The sequence below is a fragment of the Pristiophorus japonicus genome, chromosome 16 (genome assembly GCF_044704955.1).
Source record: "Pristiophorus japonicus isolate sPriJap1 chromosome 16, sPriJap1.hap1, whole genome shotgun sequence".
Classification (NCBI taxonomy): domain Eukaryota; kingdom Metazoa; phylum Chordata; class Chondrichthyes; family Pristiophoridae; genus Pristiophorus; species Pristiophorus japonicus.
This window is the reverse complement of record NC_091992.1, coordinates 112742140-112751633: the sequence shown is the minus strand read 5'-3', so window position 1 is coordinate 112751633 and position 9494 is coordinate 112742140. Positions and strand designations below refer to the sequence as shown.

The 9494-nt window shown below is 48.1% G+C and overlaps 2 pseudogenes; both read left to right on the top strand.

Annotated features, from left to right (window-relative positions):
* The first annotated feature begins 230 nt into the window (after window positions 1–230).
* On the top strand, window positions 231–466 carry LOC139227311 (U2 spliceosomal RNA; annotated as a pseudogene).
* A 136-nt stretch (window positions 467–602) lies between these two features.
* On the top strand, window positions 603–840 carry LOC139227274 (U2 spliceosomal RNA; annotated as a pseudogene).
* Window positions 841–9494: the final 8654 nt, after the last annotated feature.

Genomic DNA, 9494 nt, shown 5'->3' with positions numbered 1-9494 from the left:
TGTGGCAGTCTCTTCCTGGATATCCTTTTTCAAACAACTCAGGGATATTGCCAGTCAGTTATTGAATGGGAGGTCAGAGTGCCTAGCTGCAGGCGGTTTTGAAGCAGCCTCAAGGACCATTGTGACTGAAGTGTCTGATGAGTCCAAGGCTGACCTTGCAGCGTCTCGGCTACATCTGGAATTCTGCATCAAGCAGCACTAAGGTGTGAGCAACTTTATAAAAAATATATATCGCTTCTCGGCCTTTTGGCTAAGATCATGCGTAACTGACCTGACAGGGGAGTAACCACCATAACCCCAAGGTGGTTCTCCCTGGATCAGGAAGGTATATGCTTGCTTTTTTGGAAATAGGTGGGTGGGGTGGCTTGACCCATCCACCTCCACGGAGGTGGGTGGGGGGCCTGACCCATCCACCTCCATGGCACGAACCTGGTATTGCAGTACTTCCAGGAACGGTGCAGTGGCTCTCGGCCTTTTGGCTAAGAGCATTGGCGCAGAGTGATCCTTGATGTGTGCAAGGTGACCTCTGGCGTTTGTGATTTGACAAAGAATTGGAACGATTGGCTACGAATTTCAAAAAAAAAAACTTTATAATTATTTACTTCGCTTCTCGGCCTTTTGGCTAAGATCATGCGTAACTGACCTGACAGGGGAGTAACCATGACCCCAAAGTGGTTCTCCCTGGATCAGGAAGGTGGTTCTCCTATGCTTTTTGGAAATAGGAGGTGGGTGGGGTGGATTGACCCATCCACCTCCACGGAGGTGTGTGGGGGGCCTGACCCATCCACCTCCATGGCACGAACCTGGTATTGCAGTACTTCCAGGAACGGTGCAGTGGCTCTTGGCCTTTTGGCTAAGAGCATTGGCGCAGAGTGATCCTTGATGTGTGCAAGGTGACCTCTGGCGTTTGTGATTTGACAAAGAATTGGAAAGATTGGCAACGAAAAATTAAAAAAAAAAAAAACTTTATATTTCTTTAAATGTCTGCCCTTCCCATATTGTATGGATATTAAATACATCTCTTCACAACTTTGCTCTCAGTTCAATTTTTCCACATAAGCTGATTTTTTTTGTTGGTGTTGCAATTAAAACTAAATGCCAACAAATCCCCTGGACCTGATGGCCTCCATCCTAGGGTTCTAAAAGAGGCTGCAGAGATAGTGCATGCATTGGTTGTATTGTGTTCCTAGCACAGATGAGGCTGCACACAGGGAGGTTAAAGTAACAGTGACCTCAGTCTTTAATAAGACACTCCAGAGTAAGGAACAGGCCTGAGGGGCCGGCTTATATACAGTGCTCCCAAGGGATCCCAGATAAGCTCCCTGGTGGCGGAACATGGGAGTGCATGCTTTACAGATACACAACATCACTCCTCCCCAAAGTCAAAGTGAAAACTATTTACAAGGTGAGGCGGTCGGGAGCCTTTCGTTCCCCGGTGCACCGTTTCAGTACAAATTTCTGTTCTGGTGTGTTGGCTGTGCCCTCGCTGGGCTGGCGTGTTGTTGGCCCTGCAGGGCTGCTGGGTGAGCCTGGCCTTGCTGGGCTGTTGGGCGTGATGGGTTCGATTTCCTGGTCCAGGGTGGTGTCATTGATCATTTGGTGTGTGTTGTGGGCTCGAAAAAGGTGGTGTCTGCTGTGGGTTGTTCAGGGCAGTCTGTGAACCGCAGCCTCGTTTGGTCCAGGTGCTTTCTGCAAATTTGTCCATTGTCTAGTTTGACTACAAACACCCTATTCCCTTCTTTAGCTATCACCGTGCCCGCAATCCACTTGGGACCATGTCCATAGTTGAGCACATACACGGTCATTCAGATCAATTTCCCATGACACAGTGGCGCGACCATCGTTTACATTTTGTTGCTGCCGCCTGCTCTCTACCTGATCATGCAGGTTGGGGTGAACCAGCGAGAGTCTGGTTTTAAGTGTCCTTTTCATGAGTAGCTCAGCCGAGGGCACCCCTGTGAGCGAGTGGGGTCTCATGCGGTAGCTGAGCAGTACTCGGGACAGGCGAGTTTGGAGTGAGCCTTCTGTGACTCGTTTAAGGCTCTGTTTGATGGTTTGTACTGCCCGCTCTGCCTGCCCATTGGAGGCTGGTTTAAACGGGGCTGAGGTGACATGTTTGATCCCATTGCGGGTCATGAATTCTTTAAATTTGGCACTGGTGAAACATGGCCCGATGTCACTGACCAGTATGTCAGGCAGGCCATGGGTGGCAAACATGGCCCTCAGGCTTGCAATGGTGGTGGTGGCGGTGCTTCCCGACATTATTTCACATTCAATCCATTTTGAAAAAGTATCCACCACCACCAGGAACATTTTACCGAGAAACGGGCCTGCATAGTCGACATGGATCCTCGACCATGGTCTGGAGGGCCAGGACCACAAAGTTAGTGGTGCCTCTCTGGGCGCGTTGCTCAACTGAGCAGATATGCTGCATTGCCGTACATAGGACTCTAAGTCAGAGTCGATACCAGGCCACCACACGTGGGATCTGGCTATCGCTTTCATCATTATTATACCCGGGTGTGTGCTGTGGAGATCCGAGATGAACCTGCCCTTTTTGGGTAGCATTACACGGTTACCCCACAACAGGCAGTCTGCCTGAATGGACAGCTCGTCCTTTCGCCGCTGGAACGGTTTGATTGGCTCTTGCATTTCAACGGGGATGCTGGCCCAGCTCCCATGCAGTACACAGTTTTTTTACTAGGGACAGCAGACTTGGCTGGTCCAAGTCATAATCTGGCAGGCCGTGACAGGTGATTTATAATTTTCAAATGTTTCCATGACCATCAACAAGTCTGCGGGCTGCACCATTTCCACCCCCGTGGTGGGCAATGGTAGTCAACTGAGAGCATCCTTACAGTTCTCGGTGCCTGGCCTGTGGCAGATGGTATAGTTATACGCTGAAAGCGCGAGTGCCCACCTTTGTAAGCGGGCTGAGGCATTAGTATTTATCCCCTTGTTTTCAGCGAACAGGGATGTGAGGGGCTTGGGATCGGTTTCCAGCTCAAATTTGAGGCCAGACAGGTACTGATGCATTTTATTTACACCGAACACACACACTAATGCCTCTTTCTCAATCATGCTGTAGGCCCCCTCGGCCTTAGACAAGCTCCTGGAAGCATAGGCGACAGGTTGCAATTTCCCCGCAACGTAAGCTTGTTGTAATACACACCCGACTCCGTACGACGATGTGTCACATGCTAGCACAAGTCTTTTACATAGGTTATACAATACAAGCAGCTTGTTGGAGCATAAAATGTTTCTGGCTTTCTCAACAGCAATTACTTGTTTTTTTCCCCATACCCAGTTCTCACGTTTGCGCAATAACACATGTATGGGCTCTAAGAGGGTGCTTAACCCCGGTACGAAGTTACCAAAATAGTTGAGGAGTCCCAGGAACGACCGCAGCTCCGTGACGTTCTGTGGCCTGGGCGCATTCCTGATAGCCTCTGTCTTGGCATCTGTGGGCCAAATGCCATCCGTTGCGAACTTTCTCCCCAAAAACTCCACTTCTGTTGACATGAAGATGCATTTTGACCTCTTCAGCCACAGCCCTACGCGATCCAGTCGCTGGAGGGCCTCCTCCAGGTTTTGTAGGTGCTCGGCGGTGTCCCGACCCGTGACCAATATGTCGTCCTGAAAGACCACTGTGTGTGGTACTGACTTGAGTAGGCTCTCCATGTTTCTCTGGAAGATCGCTGCAGCCGACCGAATTCCAAACGGGCATCTGTTGTAGATGAACAGTCTCTTGTGCGTGTTGATGCAGGTGAGGCCCTTCGAAGACTCCTCCAGCTCCTGCGTCATGTAGGCCGAAGTCAGGTCGAGCTTGGTGAATGTCTTGTCTCCTGCCAGCGTCGCAAATAGGTCGTCTGCATTAGGTAGCGGGTATTGGTCCTGTAGCGAGAAACGATTAATAGTTACTTTATAATTGCCGCAAATCCTGACCGTGCCATCACTTTTGAGTACTGGAACAATCGGGCTGACCCACTCGCTGAATTCCACTGGGGAGATGATGCCCTCGCGTTGCAGCCTGTCCAGCTCAATTTCCACTCTCTCCCTCATCATGTGAGGTACCGCTCGCGCCTTGTGGTGAATGGGTCGTGCCTCTGGGACCAAGTGGATCCGCACCTTCGCCCCGGAAAAGTTTCCAATGCCTGGCTCAAAAAGGGAAGGAAATTTGTGAAGAACCTGGGTACATGAGGCCTCATCGACATGTGCTAGCGCTCGGATGTCATCCCAGTTCTAGCGGATTTTGCCCAGCCAGCTCCTTCCAAGCAGTGTGAGGCCATCACCCGGGACAATCCAGAGTGGCAGTTCGGGCACCGTGGCCTCATAGGACCTTGACCATGGCGCTGCCCAGGACAGTGATAAACTCTTTGGTGTACGTTCTCAGTTTCGTGTGGATGGGGCTCAAGGCTGGTCTGAATGCCTTGTTGCACCACAGCCTCTCAAACATCTTTTTACTCATGATGGATTCGCTAGCGCCAGTGTCCAGTTCCATGGCTACTGGTAAGCCATTCAATTTTACGTTTAGCATTATAGGTGGACATTTTTTCAAAAATATGTGCACCCCGTGTACTTCAGCATCTGCCTCCTCTTTCTGAAGCTCGAAATTGCTTGATCCACCACGGACCGATCTTCCTCTGCCACGTGGTGGTTAGCAGGTTTGCAGAGCTTGCAGCTCCGTCTGCAAGCTCGTTGGAGGTGCCCCATTGTTCCACAGCTCTTGCAAACATACCCTTTGAAGCGGCATGAATAGGCTGAATGGAAGCCTCCACAACGCCAACAAGGTGTGAATTGCCTTGCATTCATCCTTTATTGGGGACATAGAAACATAGAAACATAGAAAATAGGTGCAGGAGCAGGCCATTCAGCCCTTCTAGCCTGCACCGCCATTCAATGAGTTCATGGCTGAACATGAAACTTCAGTACCCCCTTCCTGCTTTCTCGCCATAACCCTTGATCCCCCGAGTAGTAAGGACTTCATCTAACTCCCTTTTGAATATATTTAGTGAATTGGCCTCAACTACTTTCTGTGGTAGAGAATTCCACAGGTTCACCACTCTCTGGGTGAAGAAGTTTCTCCTCATCTCGGTCCTAAATGGCTTACCCCTTATCCTCAGACTGTGACCCCTGGTTCTGGACTTCCCCAACATTGGGAACATTCTTCCTGCATCTAACCTGTCTAAACCCGTCAGAATTTTAAACGTTTCTATGAGGTTCCCTCTCATTCTTCTGAACTCCAGTGAATACAAGCCCAGTTGATCCAGTCTTTCTTGATAGGTCAGTCCCGCCATCCCGGGAATCAGTCTGGTGAATCTTCGCTGCACTCCCTCAATAGCAAGAATGTCCTTCCTCAAGTTAGGAGACCAAAACTGTACACAATACTCCAGGTGTGGCCTCATCAAGGCCCTGTACAACTGTAGCAACACCTCCCTGCCCCTGTATTCAAATCCCCTCGCTATGAAGGCCAACATGCCATTTGCTTTCTTAACCGCCTGCTGTACCTGCATGCTAACCTTCAATGACTGATGTACCATGACACCCAGGTCTCGTTGCACCTTCCCTTTTCCTAATCTGTCACCATTCAGATAATAGTCAGTCTCTCTGTTTTTACCACCAAAGTGGATAACCTCACATTTATCCACATTATACTTCATCTGCCATGCATTTGCCCACTCACCTAACCTATCCAAGTCACTCTGCAGCCTAATAGCATCCTCCTTGCAGCTCACACTGCCACCCAACTTAGTGTCATCCGCAAATTTGGAGATACTGCATTTAATCCCCTCGTCTAAATCATTAATGTACAATGTAAACAGCTGGGGCCCCAGCACAGAACCTTGCGGCACCCCACTAGTCACTGCCTGCCATTCTGAAAAGTACCCGTTTACTCCTACTCTTTGCTTCCTGTCTGACAACCAGTTCTCAATCCACGTCAGCACACTACCCCCAATCCCATGTGCTTTAACTTTGCACATTAATCTCTTGTGTGGGACCTTGTCGAAAGCCTTCTGAAAGTCCAAATATACCACATCAACTGGTTCTCCTTTGTCCACTTTACTGGAAACATCCTCAAAAAATTCCAGAAGATTTGTCAAGCATGATTTCCCTTTCACAAATCCATGCTGACTTGGACCTATCATGTCACCATTTTCCAGATGCACTGCTATGACATCCTTAATAATTGATTCCATCATTTTACCCACTACTGAGGTCAGACTGACCAGTCTATAATTCCCTGTTTTCTCTCTCCCTCCTTTTTTAAAAAGTGGGGTTACATTGGCTACCCTCCACTCCATAGGAACTGATCCAGAGTCAATGTAATGTTGGAAAATGACTGTCAATGCATCCGCTATTTCCAAGGCCACCTCCTTAAGTACTCTGGGATGCAGTCCATCAGGCCCTGGGGATTTATCGGCCTTCAATCCCATCAATTTCCCCAACACAATTTCCCGACTAATAAAGATTTCCCTCAGTTCCCCCTCCTTACTAGACCCTCTGACCCCTTTTATATCCGGAAGGTTGTTTGTATCCTCCTTAGTGAATACCGAACCAAAGTACTTGTTCAATTGGTCTGCCATTTCTTTGTTCCCCGTTATGACTTCCCCTGATTCTGACTGCAGGGGACCTACGTTTGTCTTTACTAACCTTTTTCTCTTTACATACCTATAGAAAGTTTTGCAATCCACCTTAATGTTCCCTGCAAGCTTCTTCTCGTACTCCATTTTCCCTGCCCTAATCAAACCCTTTGTCCTCCTCTGCTGAGTTCTAAATTTCTCCCAGTCCCCAGGTTCGCTGCTATTTCTGGCCAATTTGCATGCCACTTCCTTGGCTTTAATACTATCCCTGATTTCCCTAGATAGCCACGGTTGAGCCACCTTCCCTTTTTTATTTTTACGCCAGACAGGAATGTACAATTGTTGTAATTCATCCATGCGGTCTCTAAATGTCTGCCATTGCCCATCCACAGTCAACCCCCTAAGTATCATTCGCCAATCTATCCTAGCCAATTCACGCCTCATACCTTCAAAGTTACCCTTCTTTAAGTTCTGGACCATGGTCTCTGAATTTACTGTTTCCTTCTCCATCCTAATGCAGAAATCCACCATATTATGGTCACTCTTCCCCAAGGGGCCTCGCACAACGAGATTGCTAATTAATCCTCTCTCATTACATAACACCCAGTCTAAGATGGCCTCCGCCCTAGTTGGTTCCTCAACATATTGGTCTAGAAAACCATCCCTTATGCACTCCAGGAAATCCTCCTCCACCGTATTGCTTCCAGTTTGGCTAGCCCAATCTATGTGCATATTAAAGTCACCCATTATAACTGCTACACCTTTATTGCATGCACCCCTAATTTCCTGTTTGATGCCCTCCCCAACATCCCTATTACTGTTTGGAGGTCTGTACACAACTCCTACTAACGTTTTTTGCCCTTTGGTGTTCTGCAGCTCTACCCATATAGATTCCACATCATCCAAGCTAATGTCTTTCCTAACTATTGCATTAATCTCCTCTTTAACCAACAATGCTACCCCACCTCCTTTTCCTTTTATTCTATCCTTCCTGAATGTTGAATACCCCTGAATGTTGAGTTCCCAGCCCTGATCATCCTGGAGCCACGTCTCCGTAATCCCAATCACATCATATTTATTAACATCTATTTGCACAATTAATTCATCCACCTTATTGCGGATACTCCTTGCATTAAGACACAAAGCCTTCAGGCTTGTTTTTTTAACACCCTTTGTCCTTTTAGAATTTTGCTGTACAGTGGCCCTTTTTGTTCTTTGCCTTGGGTTTCTCTGCCCTCCACTTTTCCTCATCTCCTTTCTGTCTTTTGCTTTTGCCTCCTTTTTGTTTCCCTCTGTCTCCCTGCATTGGTTCCCATCCCCCTGCCATATTAGTTTAAATCCTCCCCAACAGCACTAGCAAACACTCTCCCTAGGACATTGGTTCCGATCCTGCCCAGGTGCAGACCATCCGGATTGTACTGGTCCCACCTCCCCCAGAACTGGTCCCAATGCCCCAGGAATTTGAATCCCTCCCTGCTGCACCACTGCTCAAGCCACGTATTCATCTGCACTATCCTGCGATTCCTACTCTGACTATCACGTGGCACTGGTAGCAATCCCGAGATTACTACTTTTGAGGTCCTACTTTTTAATTTAGCTCCTAGCTCCTTAAATTTGTTTCGTAGGACCTCATCCCTTTTTTTACCTATGTCGTTGGTACCAATGTGCACCACGACAACTGGCTGTTCTCCCTCCCATTTCAGAATGTCCTGCACCCGCTCCGAGACATCCTTGACCCATTCTTCTGGGTCACCTGAGACCTGCTGGCAGTTGCAGACTCGTGGTTTCTGCCCTGTACATTTCTGCTCGCAAACACAGTTCCAGTTAATTTATGAACATTGCTAGCACTTGTGTGCTGAGTTATTTGTTTGGTGTTATCACTGGTGGACATAAACGCCTGTGCTATCGCAATGGCTTTACTGAGGTTCGGTGTCTCTACAGTCAAAAGTTTTCGTAGGATGGTCTCATGGCCATTGCCCAGTACAAAAAAGTCTCTGAGCATTTGCTCCAGGTAGCCATCGAACTCATTGTCCTGCAAGTCGCCTTAGCTCGGCGACGTAGCTCGCCACTTCCTGACCTTCAGATCACTGGCACGTGTAGAATCGATACCTCGCCATCAGTACGCTCTCCCTCGGGTTAAGATGTTCCCGAACCAGTGTACACAATTCTTCATACATCTTATCTGTGGGTTTCACCAGAGCCAGAAGATTCTTCATGAGGTTGTATGTCAGTTCCCCACAGCCAGTGAGGAGGACCGCTCTCCTTTTTGCAGCGCTTCCTTCTCCATCCAGCTCGTTGGCTACAAAGTACTGGTCTAATTGTTCGACATAGACTTCCCAGTCCTCACCCTCTGAAAACTTCTCCAGGATGCCCACAGTTTGCTGTATCTTTGCGTTGGATTCGTATACTCGTCGTCAGTTATTGTGTTCCTAACACAGATGAGGCTGCACACAGGGAGGTTAAAGTAACAGTGACCTCAGTCTTTAATAAGACACTCCAGAGTCGGGAACAGGCCTTAGGGGCCGGCATATATACAGTGCTCCCAAGTGATGCTGGGATCCCTTGGGACTTCAGGGGATGAGCTCCCTGGTGTCGGAACATGGGAGTGCATGCTTTACAGATACACAACAGGTTGTGATCTTTGAAAATTCCCTAGATTCTGGAAAGGTCCCAGTGGATTGGAAGGTAGCAAATGTAATGCCCCTAGTCAAGAAAGGAGGGAGAGAGAAAACAGAGAACTACATGCCATCAGTCATCAGGAGAATGATGATAATGCTGGAATCCATCATGAAGGAAGTGGTAACGGGGCACTTAGAAAATCATAATATGGTTAGGCAGAGTCCACATGGTTTTATGAAAGGAAAATGGTGTTTGACAAATCTATTATGATTTTTTTCTGGATGCAATTAGTAG